Below are 15,767 nucleotides of genomic sequence, written 5' to 3' on the forward strand. Positions count from 1 at the left end.
TTACAAGAAGAGAAAATTAAAGGCTAATATCCTTGATGAATATATTCAAAAATCCTCAAAAAATACTAGCAAACAAAATTCAGTAGTACATTAAAAATATTATGCACCATGATCAAGTGGGGTTTATTCATCATAGCCCATTCAAATTGCTGTAACAAAATACCATAGGTTGACTGGCTTATAAAAAAATAGAAATTAATTTCTTACAGTTCTGGGAGCTAGGAAGTCCAAGCTCAAGGCACCAGCAGATTCTATGTCTGGTGAGGCCGTTTTTCCCAATTTAGAGATGGCCATCTTATTGCTGCCTCGCCACTTGGCAGAAAGAGCAAGAGAGGTCTCTGGTGTCTCTTTATAAGGGCACTAATCACATTCATGAGAGCTCCATTCTCATAACCTAATCACATCCCAAACACCACTCTTTCAAATACCATGAAATTGGGGATTAGTTTCCAACATATGAAATTTGGGGAGTGGAGGAAACAAACATTCATCTATTGCATCATCCTTGGGGTTACAAGGATGGTTCAATATATGCAGATCAATGAATGTAATACCCAACGTTAATGAAATTAATACTAAAAATCACATGATCTTTTTAATAGGAGTAGAAAAAGCACTGGAAATAATTCAACATTATTTCATGATAAAACTGATCAACAAACTAGGTATAGAAGGAATGTACTTCAACATAATAAAGGTCATAGATGACAAGCTGAAATCTAACATTATACTTAATGGTGGAAAGTTGTAAGCTTTTCCTCTAAAATCAGGAAGAAGACACGGATGCCAACTTTCACCATTTCTATTCAACATAGTACTGGAAGTCCCAACCAGAGCAATTTAGGAAAGAGAAAGAAATAAAGTGAATTAAAATGTTATTATTCTCTATCTGTTCCATCTAATGCATAGTCATTAGCCACGTGTGGCTATAAAGCAAGTGAAATATGGCTATTTTGATTGTGGAACTAAATTTTTATTTTTATTTGGTTTTACTTAATTTTCATTTAAATTTAAATAGCCAAATGTGGCCAGTGGACACATTTTTAGGCAGCACAGACTATATGTATTATTCAACCTTAGAAGAAAGGTATCTTCTTCCCACAATGAATAACTTAAAGTAGGACAAGTTTGTAGCACTGAGAATGTGACTCCTTCCTACTAATCAGAATAGCTGACTTATTCCTACAGTGGTTATAGTCAAATTTCCAAATATTCATGTACCCTTTAAATTCATAGTAAACTATTTCTTCATTTTTAATGTAAGCAATTATTGGTATACACTGCCCTCTCAGAACCACTTTTTCTCTGTCCCATAGATTTTGGTATACTGAGCCTGAGGCTACTGGTGTCAGCCTGGTGGTAGTGCAGCTCATCTGATGCCTGGGGCTGCAGGATCCTAGCTGGTTCCTGTGACAGACCTTGGGAAGCTCAATCTCAGGTAAAGCCTGGAGTCTGGGGTCATAGGGGCCTGCCCCGTACTGGGTTTTAATGGGGGCACGTCCAGTATTGGACCTCACAGCAAAGTGCTCACTTCCCTCTTCTTCCCTTAAGCAGAAAGTTTCTCCCTCCATGTTGTGCTGCTGGGGGTTGAGGGAAGGATGAAGTGGGTAATGTCAAATTGCCCTCCCTACTCTTCTTAATTGTGTCTTTTAAAAATGTATGTGCTATACCCAGGTGCTGTAATCTCTTCCTTGGTTTCCCAATCTCTTGTAAAGGTATTTTTATGCATGAATAATTGTTCAAATGGAAGTTTTTTTGCAGAAACAAGTGCAGGAAAGTCCTATTCTGCCATTTTGCTGATGTCTCTCCCCAGTATGGTCCATTTAAAACAGAAATCACATCATGTCTCTGCTCAAAACCCTCCAGCAGTTCCATTTTATTCAGAACAGGTCAAGGTTTACCATGGCCTGCAAGACCCTACATGGTTTGCGTTCCCTAATTCTCTGATTTCATCTTTTGTCTATTCCTTGTTCACTCTGTCCCAGGCACATTGGCTGTTGCTCACAAACATGAGGCATTTTAGGGTCTTTGCACTTGTGTCTTGCCTGAGGGTATTTGCACTAGCTGTTTCCTCTGCCTAGAACATCCTTACAGAAGAGTTTTGTGTACTTCCCTTATGTCTGTCTTTTTTCTATCCTTTGTGTCTTTGCTCAAGTCCCACCTCCCCAAAGATGCCTACTCCTGACCACTGTATTTAATATCGTACCTTGTTCTCAGCACGCCCAGCTCTCCTGATTTCCCTAACTCTGCTCTATTTGGTTTCTTTTTTTTACTACAGCAATCATCAGTTAAAACATGCTAGATCATTTATTTATTTACTGTATGTATTTTTCAGTGTCTATCCTATCTTAGTAGAATGTCAACTCCAGGAAGGCAGTAAATTTTGCCTATTTTTTTCACTGATATATCCCAAACACCTTGAAGGGGTCCTAACATACAATAAACACTTTATAAAAGTATATTGAAAACATTAGCCAGTGTTTGTTAATGAAGTCCATATATCTATGATGTAAAAGTGTATATGTATACATATGCATATGTATGTATAGAATGGTTTTAATGAGTTAAACTTCTGTGAGTAAACATACTTGATTGTTAGTGTAACATGAAAATTGCAAAGTCAGAATTTTCTAAATGAAAGGTCATAAAGCTTCTTTAGTAAATGTTAATTTGTTTCAAAGTATTTTAATAGTGATATAAAATCCTAGATGTGTTCAACTGGGCTGAGATAATGATATTAGAGAAAAATTATAATTTTCTTGATGCCCAAGCCCTTCCATCTTTAATTTTAATACTTACGGCACTTCATTTAAATGCATGCTGTATTTAATTTTCCAGGAAATTTTACAGCATAAAAGAAGAATGCATATTCAAAGCAATTTCCAGTCAAACTAGTTGAAACTTTTAGAATCTAAGCCAATAGAGCCTGTGTCTTTTCTAGATGTGAGGCTGTTCTTGGCACGTTTGCAGGGGTCAGTGTAGCTTCTGAGCTAACTTTAACCCTTGCTCAGTGCACCTATTTCCTAAGCCCTTTACCACGTTCTGTACCCTTTCCAAATTGCCGATATCAATTTCAAAGCCCCAGGGCAGACATAATATTCTCATAATATCTGACCACTGCTAACAGCTGTGGGAAGAAAACTTGCTGTTTTTAGAGCCTCTGCTTCAGTGTATATATCCCATTTTCATCCCTCGTTTCTTAAAAGAATTATATTGCTGACAAATTTAACTTTGAGTCCATAATAAATCTTGGAAATTTTTTCTGGCAACTGCTTCAAAGCTGGTTATTTCTGATTGTGTAGTCATGGAAATCATGTTTTATCCTTAAAATGATCCTACACTTATCAATGTTAAAATTAGCATATTTTTCTCTCTTTCTGCTGGTGAAGGTCAATTTTCCCTCTTGTTTTATTGGAGAGGCTGTTTGACAACCTTGTCAGAGCTAGTATTTCCATCAAAATTTGATGAATCGACTATATCCCATCTCTATATCCAAATGAATATCAACTGTTCGAGGACAAGTTTATGTCCCATTCAGTTTTGTATTTTCTACAGAATTTAGCACATAATATGTGTTCCATTCCACATATTATATGGTAGCACTAACATAGTCTGGTCCTTCATTATCTTTTAACTGGATTAGAGTTATAATGTCCTAACTTGTCTCCCCACCTCTGGTTTCTTCAAATGTTACTTGGGCTACAGACATAGTAAATTACTTGTAAGTAGTCTGGATATAACCTGTTCTATCTACCCATACGCATGCTACTCCCTCTCCCTGAAATGTCTTTCACCTGCATCTGCCTGGCTCAATCCTAAATATACTTCCAGATTCAGTTCATGTGTTACCTCCTTTGCAAAGGCATCTCTGATTCCTCAGAGTGGCAATATAGCCTTGCGGTTATGGGCTCAGACTCTGAAACCAGGTTGTTGGAGTTGGTTTATTTTGCCTCTTACTAGTTGCATAACCTCAGGAAAGTTACTTAACCTCTCAGTGTCTTGGTTTCCTAACTGTAAAGAAAATAGCAACATCTTCATAGGATTGTTGTGATAATTCAATGATAGACACTGAGCACCCTTAATCCAAAAATCTGAAACCTGAAATGTTTCAAAATCTGAAACTTTTTGAGTACTAACATGACATCACAAGTAGAAAATTCTACACCTGACCTTAGATGATGGATCACAGTGAAAATGCAGTGAAAACTTTGTTTCATGCACGAAATTATTTCAAAATATTGCATAAAATTACCTTCAGGCTATGTGTATAAGGTGTATACTAAACATAAATGAATTTTATATTTGGAATAGGGTCCCATCCCCAAGATATCTCATCATGTATACCTAAATATTCCAAAAATCTGAAATTTGAAACACTTCTGGTCTCAGGCATTTCAGATAAGGGATACACAAACCATGTATATACACACACACACACACACACACATTTATATATATATAGAGAGAGAGAGAGAGACAGAAAGAGAGCTCTTAGAATAATACCTGTTTCATGGTAAGCATGCAGTAAATGTCAGCTCTTATGAGTAGCATAATAGATATATTGACATTGTTATTTTTATTATCACTCTAGTCCCTTAAGCAGAGTTATTACATAATTTTTATCATTGCTGTTTAACATCGATTTTTAATTATTTTTACCTTGTGACCATACCATGAGTTGACTGAGTGGAGATACTTTTACTTAGTCAACTGCTGGACCTAGTACAGTGTTTAATATTCAATAGGGCAAAATAAATATTATTTGGAGTGACTGACTAAGCTGAAATATCTTCTCAATGAAACTATCAACATTTATAATGAGTAGTTTCTAATACCCGCCCATGGAATTTCATGATGATTTTAAAGTATCATACCTAAATAGCTGTGTTGATAGTAATCATGCATCAGTCCCAGGAGCAGTAGCATTCACTGTACTCAATTTAATGTTTTCCTCAAAACCAACCTTACTAAATAAAATGCTATTAAGATTTGAGGAGGCCCAGACACAAAAGAGTCAAGTAATTTTTTTCATTGTCATAAAAGTATTCAAGAATATAACAAACAGCTTTCTTCCGGCCAATTCAACATTTGCTCCCACTAGCCATTCTACTTCCAGGTTTAACACTTACAAGAAAAAGAAAATGCTTCAATTATCAATAATTCAAATTGAAAGTGACACTTTTTTGAAGTAGTATTATTTTAATATTTTTGGGCAATAGTTAACACCTAATGTACGAAAGCAATTTCCTTTTACTTTTGTGTGTGTGTGTGTGTGTGTGTGTGTGTGTGTGAGTGTGTGATGGAGTTTTGCTCTTGTTACCCAGGCTGGAGTGCACTGGCGCGATCTCAGCTTGCTGCAACCTTCACCTCCCGGGTTCAAGTGATTCTCCTGCCTCAGCCTCCCAAGTAGCTGGGATTACAGGCGCCTGCCACCACGCCCAGCTAATTTTTTGTATTTTTAGTAGAGACAGGGTTTCACCATGTTGGCCAGGCTGGCCTTGAAGTCCTGACCTCAGGTGATCCGCCCGCCAACCTTGGCCTCCCAAAGTGCTGGGATTACAGGTGTGAGCCACCGCACCTGGCCAGAAATTTCTATTAATGTCAATAAAAGCTCATAGTGTTGGACATATTTTATTTTTTTAAGAGCTGTGTTGCATGAAAACCCTAGTGCTGAAATAAATTCCTTTAGGCACTTGGGCCTTACATTTTATCTGTGTTCATGATCCAATCCTCATGTTTAGAATCAACATATTCCTCTGAGTTCTAAAGCATTTATTTTATAATAACAATTTATTATTAAACCCATTTCATTATAACCTAAAATCTACTACAATTGCATTTTAAATCAATCACTAACATTTAGCTATCAGTACCTGACTTCAAATTGATCCAAAGATATAAAGAATTAAAAACTGTGTTTATTCATTCATTTATGTAACTCCCTAGAAAATCAGACATGTTTTGTGCTAAACCTGAACAAGGAAGTGTGTATCCCCAGGATGTAATGGCTGTTGCATTGGTTCTAATATTGAGGAAAAGAGACTGAAAACTAGATAGAGAGCCAGGTATATCAGGTGGTCTGAATGCATCTCAAACCTGAATGCATCTCTATTTAATTCTGGCAAATTAAACAGAATTTTATTGGAAGAATATTACTAGTAGCTCAAAGAGTTGAGGGGAGAACCAGAGAATCAGGCCCAGGAAATGAGAAGGAACTAAGGAGTTGAGTAATGTTGCAGAAAAAAAATCTTATTTACAAATGTATCTGCTGCCACTGTCCACAATCTCCTCCATGACACACAGGCACCATAGCTAGATGCAGAAAAGCAAATCATAAAATCATTTTCCTTTGGGTCACTAGGCTAAAAAAGAGAATCCTTGATGATAATATCTGAGTGTTGATTTCCATGCTCCAGCCACCAGGAGATGAGAAGAGGACAGATTTTACCTTTAAGCACCTGTCACTGGGAGATGCACTATCACCTACTGAGAATCTTAGTTTAAAGGTTCTCCAAAATTAGAAAGCCACTTCACTTTCTGAGCAGCCAAAAATGACATCTGTACATTCTCAAAGTCCCAGTAACATTGTTTGAGTCATATGTAGAGCTTCATCTAAAGCCTATCTCCTCCTGAACAATCTGATTACATGGCTTATTAAATTAACCTTTTGGTTTAAGCCAGTTTGTTTCAGGTTTATCTGTTATGTCCTATGGAGTTCCTACCACCAGTACTCAGGGCTTCTGAAATTTTCTCCATTGTGGCATTCCTGTTTCAGGGATCTCCAGATCACACTAGCTTAACTTTGATAAGTGGGTTTCTAACTTTTAATTTTCTAGTATGGTTACCACTCCCCAAATATATACTCTTACCCAATCAGATTGTCTGCTTGACTGAATTTCCACATGTCACTATGTGGGTTTTCCATTAGGATGTTCTTTCCACCTTTGGGCATGTGCCAACCAGGACCAGGACACAACTTCAGATGGCATCATTCAATTTGAGCATCCAGCTCAAGCCATGGAGTACATAGCCCATAAAACTGGATGAACATGGCAGCTTCTTCAAATTTGAGTATTGTTTGGATTATCTTTACTCGGGCTTCATTCAGAAATTATTTAATGCAGCTTACAAAAATCAGTAAAATTAAATTAAAAATGAAATAAAATCATTTATGAATAAAGGGGGCTCAAAATTTAAAGAAAAGCAATAACTGGCTCATAACACAGAGTCATACTTTTGTTCTCAACTTTCTAGCAGCCAACCTGCAAAGAAGAAGTAGTCGTTTATCCAGGTAATATTCCCCATACATTAAAAACAATACAATTGCTTAGGGAAGAACAACTATTAATGGAATTCAAACCAGACACGATCCTCTCAAAGTTAGCTCAGATTCTCAGAGAAGTAGACACTAAGACAGGATTAAACAAAGCAAGATTTATTGGGAAAAATGGATATGAAGGAAAGGAGGAGGGAGCTATCAGACCACAATACAATTTCAACACCATGAAGGAGAGATGGAAGGAAGGAATGTTAGGTAGGGAAAGTCTTAGATTGCACGGTAATTTAAGGAAATTATTAGCAAGGCTGATGAGGAATCCTTCAGCCAAAGTTGCTCACTAGGGAAGTCTTGTATCTTGCTGGAATATCCCTGCTTTAGTACCCTGGTACATACCGTCATTGGCTAGGAAGAGCCTGTGAAAAGTATGGTAATGGACTCAGAGCTCAACAGCTGGAGTCACTGATCAATTATGCTCCCCATAGCAGAAGATCTGAGAGCAACATTTTCATGGCTGCCACACTCCCACACTCATTTTGGTGATTGTGGAAAGATGATGACTATGAAATGTAATTGATTTACTTGAATCAAGCCTGGAACTTTATGTACCTTGGAAACCGACACTTCCCAATCATTTTAACCTTCATGGCCAGCTGGATTTGCCCTTACTCAGATTATGCTGGCTATGAGCTTTATAAATCTTGAAATATGAGAATCCATGCCCCATGGAACTGGTGTTTTAGTGAAGGTTATAGACATGTCAGGAATGAAATATAATACAAGGTGAAGGAAATGTGTGTTTAATAAAGGTATAAACAATGTATTGTGGAGGGGCAGGGAGAAATGAGAGATTTCAGTTTTCAATTCACAAGTAGCTTTACAGATGAACAGTCAAGAGCAGCCCAATCATTTGCATTTATTGTTTTAAATAATGAGGACTAATGCATTAATGTAGATCTGTAGGTCTCAAACTTTAGTGCACATCAGAATCATCTGGAGGACTCGCTAAAACACCGATTATTGAATCCACCCCCACCCAAAGAGTTTCTGATTCAATAGATCTGGGGATGGAGCCTGAGAATGCACAACTTTAACAAGTTCCCAGGTGCTGCTAATGGTGGTCTGAGTAGCACTATAGGAGAACCAAGTAAGTAAAACAAAAACTCTGTTTTTAGAATATGAGTTACCCAAATAATTACTCTCATACTTCCCTCTCCTTAATTAGTGTTGAACTTATATCATCACAGGATCTCTGTTAATTACATAAGTACAATGGAGTACTATTCAGCCATAAAAATAATGACATCCAGTCATTTCAACAATATGGATGGAACTGAAGATCATGTTAAGTGAAATAAGCCAGGCACAGAAAGACAAACATTGCATGTTGTCACTTATTTGTGGGATCTAAACATCAAAATAACTGAGCTCATGGACATAGAGAGTAGAAGGATGATTACTAGAGGCTGGGAAGAGTAGTGAGGGGCTGGTAGGGAGGTAAGGATTGTTAATGGGTCCAAAAAGTAGAAAGAATGAATGAGACCTATTTGATAGCACAACAGGGCGACTATAGTTAATAATAACTTAATTATACATTTTAAAACACTTAATGGGTGTAATTGGATTGTTTGTAACTCAAAGGATAAATGGTTAAGGGAATGAATACCCCATTCCCCATGATGTGCTTATTTCACATTGCATCATTGCATGCCTGTACCAAAATATCTCATGTACTCCATAAATATATACACCTACTAAGTATCTACAACTATATATATATATATATATATATATATATATATATATATATAATTACAGGTTACATAGTAGCTTTGGTATCAAGCAAGTGTGGGTTCAAGATTGGGACTCTTGGGCTTGTTTTGTTGTTGTTATTAATTTTTTTCAATTTACATTTTTTAATTATGAAATTAACTCAGGCTAAAAGTAAGAGAGAAGTAATATCCACAGGCTCTGTTATAGCTGCCACTTGGATGTCGACTGTGCTGGCATTTTTCATATAACTTTTCTTATTTTTAATCATAATACATATTATTTTATATCTGGCTTTCATTGAACACTGTGTCATCTGATTTTTTCAGATGTTTCAGGCATTGTACTGTTTATCACTTTTTAAAATTTTATTTATTTAATTTTATTTTTTATTATACTTTAAGTTTTAGGGTACATGTGCACAACGTGCAGGTTTGTTACATATGTATACATGTGCCATGTTGGTGTGCTGCACCCATTAACTGGTCATTTACATTAGATATATCTCCTAATGCTATCCCTCCCCCCTCCCCCCCACCGATGAGTTCATGTCCTTTGTAGGGACATGGATGAAGCTGGAAACCATCATTCTCAGCAAACTATCGCAAGGACAAAAAACCAAACACCGCATGTTCTCACTCATAGGTGGGAATTGAACAATGAGAACACTTGTTGTCATTAAATTTTTTTTGATTCATTACCTCTCCCAACCCCAGCACTTGGCAACCTCTCATCAATTTTCTGTCGCTGTACTTTTACCTCTTCCAGAGTGTTATATAAATGAATCCATACAGTGTGTAGATTTGGGAGTCTGGCTTCTTTCACTTACTAACATACATTTGGCATTTATCCATGTTTATGTGTATGAATAAGTATTTTATTCATTTGTATTGCTGAGCAGCATTTCACTGTATGGATATACTACACTAGTTTAGCCATTCATCAGTTGAAGGATATTGTCATCATTTCCCAATTTTGGCACTTATGAATACAGCTGCTATAAATATTCAAGAATATAATCATTTCACTTAGGTAAATCCTAATAGTGGGATTTCTGGGTCATGTGGCAAGTATATGTTTAACTTTATAAAAAACTGCTAAACTATTTTCCAAATTGGTTCTATCATTTCACATTTTCATGGCAATGTATGAGAGATCCAGTTACTCTAAATCTTTGTCTGCCCTTCATATTTTCAGTTTTGTTTTTATTTTAGCCATTTTAATATGTAGTGGTATTTTACAAAAAAATGTGTAGGAGTATTTTATTATCGTTTTAATTTGAATTTCTCTGACGACTAATGATGTTCATATACATTTATGTACATCTTGTTTGATGAAATTTTGCTTTAGGGTTTCTAGTAGAGATGACTTATAACAGTCTGCCTTCAATTAATATTATATTACTTCATTTACAGAAGGACTTGAAAATAGTACAATTTATTTCCATTTTCCCTGCCTTTGTGCTATTGTCATATAGTTTATTTCCATAGCTGTTATAGATAACACAATCTTTTTATTATTTTTATTTGAAGATTTGATTATCTTTTAAAGTACTCCAGAATATAAAGAAACATCATTTTATATTTACTCACATACTTACCATTTCTGGTTTCTTCACTCCTTTGTGTGGATGCAGATTTTTATCTGTTAACATTTCCTTCTACCTAAAGGATTTCATTTAAAATTGCACATCTACTGGTGATGAATTCTTTCACTTCTTGTATATTGGAATAAGCTTTTATTTCACTTTTATTTTTGAACTTTTTTGCTGATTATAAACTCTAAGGCTGATAGCTTTTTTTCAGTAATTTAAAGATATTGCTCCACTGTCTTCTTATTTGAACTGTTCCCAACAAAAAGCCTGCTATATTTCTTTTCTTTTCTTTTCTTTCCTTTTCTTTTTTTTTGAGATGGAATTTTGCTCTTGTAGCCCAGGCTGGAGTGCAATGGCATGATCTCAGCTCAATGCAACCTCCACCTCCTGGGTTCAAGCAGTTTTCCTGCCTCAGCCTCCCGAATAGCTGGGATTCCAGGTGCGTGCCACCATATCCAGCTAACTTTTGTATTTTTAGTAGAGACGAGGTTTCACCATGTTGGCCAGGCTGGTCTCAAACTCCTGACCTCAGGTGGTCCACCCACCTCGGCCTCCCAAAGCGCTGGGACTGCAGGCATGAGCCACCACGCCCGGCCAAGTATGCTATATTTCTATCTTTGTTTTACTCTGCATAACGTGTGTTTGCCCTCCCTCTGGCCACTTTTAAATTTTTCTCTTGATCACTAGTTTCAAGCAGTTTGATAAGGGTATTTTTTTTTTTTTTTTTTTTTGAGATGGAGTCTCATTCTGTCGCCCAGGCTGGAGTGCAGTAGCACAGTCTCGGCTCACTGCAAGCTCTGCCTCCCGGATTCATGCCGTTCTCCTGCCTCAGCCTCCAGAGTAGCTGGGACTACAGGTGCCTGCCACCATGCTGGGATAATTTTTTGTATTTTTTTTTTAGTAGAGAAGGGGTTTCACCGTGTTAGCTAGGATGGTCTCAATCTCCTGACCTCGTGATCCGCCCGCCTCGGCCTCCCAAAGTGTCGGGATAACAAGCGTGAGCCACCGTGCCCGGCCTGATAAGGGTACATCTTAACAAAGTTTTCTCCAGTTTTTTCTCCGAGGTTTGATCCTTTTAAACTTGTTTTTGACTTTCTTATGCAGGACCACATAAGCCTTTAGTCTAGATCTAATTTTGCCTCTCAACTGAGCCAACATCCTTCTGACAAGTCCACCCTATATCTCATGTATTATAGTGTATTTCTAATCTGGCTTATGAAAACAGCAATTTTTTTCTGGCTCCCATTGAGCCCTGGAGATTTTTCCACTTGCTTCTTTCAGATAATTCTTTCCTAGACCTCAGGCAGCTTTCTCACATGTATGTTCTGATAAGAACACAGATGAAGACTCAGGGAGATGGGACTCTGCAGATCTTCAGAGTTTTCTTTCACTGCAATTCTCTCTTTTCTACCCTCCCATCAAAACTCCAGATACCTTCATCTTCCTATATTTCCATGTCTATCTCTTCAACTCAAGGACACTGCTGGGCTTTCCCCAGGTTTCTTCACCCTTTGGTAAAATGTACATTTATATCCCCTAAAATGAGTATAACTTTTTATTTTTAATAATAAGATATGCAGAATAAGCTTTCAGTTATTTTCCAAATATAATTGATACACTATTAGAACCATGTAATCATTTTGAAAAGAACATATATTCTCAATAAAGGTGATGTACAACTTGGATGTTGCAGGTGATATGACAAGCATCACAGCGTTACTAAAACCATGCCATCATTTATTAACTCTACCATATTGTTGGTTTTTAAGTCAAGAGATGTCTTCACCATTTTACCTTTTAATATGATATTTTGCTATGTACATGTAGACACCTTTACTGTGCTTCTGTTACATTTTAACAGAATGCTGTCGATATCTCTTCAAGATACTCATTTTATTCCTTACCGATATACAACTAGTAGTGAGATTGCTGGATCATATGGTAGTTTGATTTTTAATTTTTTGAAGAATCTCCACACTGTTTTCCCAAATGCTGTACCAATTTGCATTCCACTAACAATTCACAAGGGTTTCCTTCTCTCAACACCCTAGCCAATAGTTGTTATCTTTTGACTTTTTGATAATAGTTATCCTAACATGTGTAAGGTGATAACCCATTGCAGCTTTGATTTGCATTTCCCTGATGATTAGTGAAGGTGAGCACCTTCTTATATACCTGTTGGCTATTTGTATGTCTTCTTTTGCAAAATGTCTATGTATGTTTGTTTGTAAAAGAGCTATTCTTTTTTTGTACTCTTGTTTTGAGAAAAAAGTTAAAGGTAATCTGTGTTGATGTCGTAGTGGTCAGAAACCAAGAGAGACTGATAAAAGAATCCCAGTAATTTTTGGTAAATTCCAGCAGTTTGATAAAAATACATCCAATATTAATGCTTACATACACATATAATATAGTTACAATTTTAAAGCTCTTAAAAATTATTAATAAATTCAAAAGAGTAAAACATAATGTCCAACATTATTTTCCTGAAAATTATAGGATAATAGTAATTAAAGTATCTCTTGAGATTATGTTGTGACTTTCCACACTGTTGTCCTTTGCCTTCTTCCCAATTAAACTATGAACATATCATGTTACTGATGTTTAGCTTTCATGTCTCATACAATACCTAATATGTATTTGATTTTTTTTTGGCTGAAGAATCAATTGGACTATGAGTGAAATAATCAGGACATCTCTACCTACTTGGTGACTAACATGCTAATATAGTGTTCCAAAACTGTATTTCCTATAAAAGGATCTATATTCTCCAGAGTTTTTCTTTAACCTGATAAAAATATCCCAATCCCTATCATGAAGTCTTTGCACTTAATATTGCTTCTGCCAGAAGCATTCATCTTACCCATCTCCATCTACTTAGCTCACTCACTATTTTTCTATCTGATCAATGTCTCCTCCTCTGAGGAGACGACCGTGTCTAAAATATCACCTGCCACATTCTAACCCATGACCCTGATTTACTTTTCTGAGAACTGACAGTTACTTGAAAATATTGTATGTTCATGTATATGTGTGTATAGTGTATAGCATGTATTTGTGTACCACACATATACATATATACACACATACACATTTAATTTGTTGCTTGTCTCTTTCACTAGAATGTAAGCTCCTTGACAGTAGCAACAGTTTTCGATGACCACTTTATCCCCAGAGTACAGAGGAAAGACACAGAGGAGATATTCAATTACTATATGTCAAGTGAATGAATAGATGAAAAGGTGGATGATACACTTCATTACCAGAAGCTTCATCATCAAGACCCTCAGTAATAATAGGGCACATCTGTTTACAGTGATAAATCAGGCTAACTCCTCTGAAAAAACCTCTTGTTACAAATCACCGAGATATGCTGGATAAATATGACCAACAGGTATTTAATTACATAGCTCAGCTTTCAGGAAGCTAAGGGGAAGCCACAGGAGCCATAGATCTATGAAGAGGAGGCTGGAAACCAACTGATAAAACTGAAAGTACTGCTATTTAGGGCAGCTGATTTTACCAGAGGTACAAAGAGGAGCTGGTCCAAACAATTGAAAAGAAGGGACTCATCCCTAACTCTTTTTTTTGTTGCTGTTGTTTTTGAGATGGAGTCTTGCTCTGTCGCCAGGCTGGAGTGTAGTGGCGCAATCTCGGCTCACTGCAACCTCCGCCTCCCGGGTTCAAGCGATTCTCCTGCCTCAGCCTCCCAAATGGCTGGGATTACAGGCATGTGCCACCATGTCCAACTAATTTTTGTATTGTTTTTAGTAGAGATGGGGCTTCACCATGTTGGCCAGGATGGCCATGATCTCCTGACCTCGTGATTTGCCCGCCTCAGCCTCCTAAAGTGCTGGGATTACAGGCATGAGCCACTGCACCCGGCCCCTAACTCATTTTATGAGGCCAGCATCATCCTGATACCAAAACCTGGCACAGATATAACAGAAAAAGAAAACTTCAGGACAATATCTCTGATGAACATTGATGGAAAAATCCTCAATAAAATATTGGCGAACTGAATCCAGCAGCACATCAAAAAGCTTATCCACCATGATCAAATCAGCTTTATTCCCAGTATGCAAGGCTGGTGCAACATACGGAAATCAATAAACATAATTCATTACATAAACAGAACTAAAGACGAAAACCACATGATTATCTCAATAGACGCAGAAAAGGCCTTCAATAAAATTCAGCATCCTCATGATAAAAACTCTCAATAAGCCAGGTATTGAAGGACCATACCTCAAAATAATAAAAGCCGTTTATGACAAACCCACAGCCAATATACTGAATGGACAAAAGCTGGAAGCATTCCCCTTGAAAACTGGCACAAGACAAAGATGCCCTCTCTCACCAATCTTATTCAACATAGTGTTGGAAGTTCTGGCCAAGGCAATCACTCAGAAGAAATACATAAAGGGTATTCAAATAAAGGACGAGAGGAAAACAAATTGTCTTTGTTTGCAGATGACATGATCCTATATCTACAAAATCCCTGACTCAGCCCAAAAGCTTCTTAAGCTGATGAGCAACTTCAGCAAAATCTCAGGATACAAAATCAATGTGCAGAAATCACAAGTATTCCTACACACCAACAACAGGCAAGCAGAGAGCCAAATCATGAATGAACTCCCATCACAATTGCCACAGAGAATAAAACACCTAGGAATGCAGCTAACAAAGGAAGTGAAGGACCTCTTCAAGGCGAACTACAAACCATGCCTCAAGGAAATTAGAGAGGGCACAAGCAGATGGAAAAACATTCCATGCTGTTGCATAGGAAGAATCAATATCATGAAAATCACCATACTGCCCAAAGAAATTTATAGACTTAATGCTATTCCCATTAAGCTACCATTGATATTCTTCACAGAATTAGAAAAAAAAGTTTTAATTAATATGGAACCAAAAAAGAGCTCGTATAGCCATGACAATCCTAAACAAAAAGAACAAAGCTGGAGGCATGATGCCACCCAACTTCAAACTATATTACAAAGCTATAGTAACCAAATCAGGATGGTACTGGTACAAAAACAAACACATAGATCAATAGAACAGAATAGAGAATCCAGAAATAAGCCCACACACTTACAACTATCTGATCTTTGACAAACTTGACAAAAA

The 15,767-nt window shown here is 36.9% G+C and overlaps 2 protein-coding genes across 2 annotated transcripts in view; both read left to right on the plus strand.

Annotated features, from left to right (window-relative positions):
- The window catches only part of LOC129476019 (melanoma-associated antigen B10), a 205,903-nt gene that overhangs the window by 3,158 nt on the left and 186,978 nt on the right, over window positions 1-15,767 (plus strand). The window contains exon 2 of the mRNA XM_055268579.2: window positions 1,317-1,438. The gene's annotated coding sequence lies outside the window, so the exon portion shown is untranslated. The remainder of the gene's footprint in view (window positions 1-1,316; window positions 1,439-15,767) is intronic.
- The window catches only part of DCAF8L2 (DDB1 and CUL4 associated factor 8 like 2), a 125,525-nt gene continuing 111,176 nt past the window's right edge, over window positions 1,419-15,767 (plus strand). Inside the window, exon 1 of the mRNA XM_055268577.1 lies at window positions 1,419-1,438. The gene's annotated coding sequence lies outside the window, so the exon portion shown is untranslated. The remainder of the gene's footprint in view (window positions 1,439-15,767) is intronic.

This window comes from Symphalangus syndactylus, chromosome X (genome assembly GCF_028878055.3).
Source record: "Symphalangus syndactylus isolate Jambi chromosome X, NHGRI_mSymSyn1-v2.1_pri, whole genome shotgun sequence".
NCBI classification, from domain to species: domain Eukaryota; kingdom Metazoa; phylum Chordata; class Mammalia; order Primates; family Hylobatidae; genus Symphalangus; species Symphalangus syndactylus.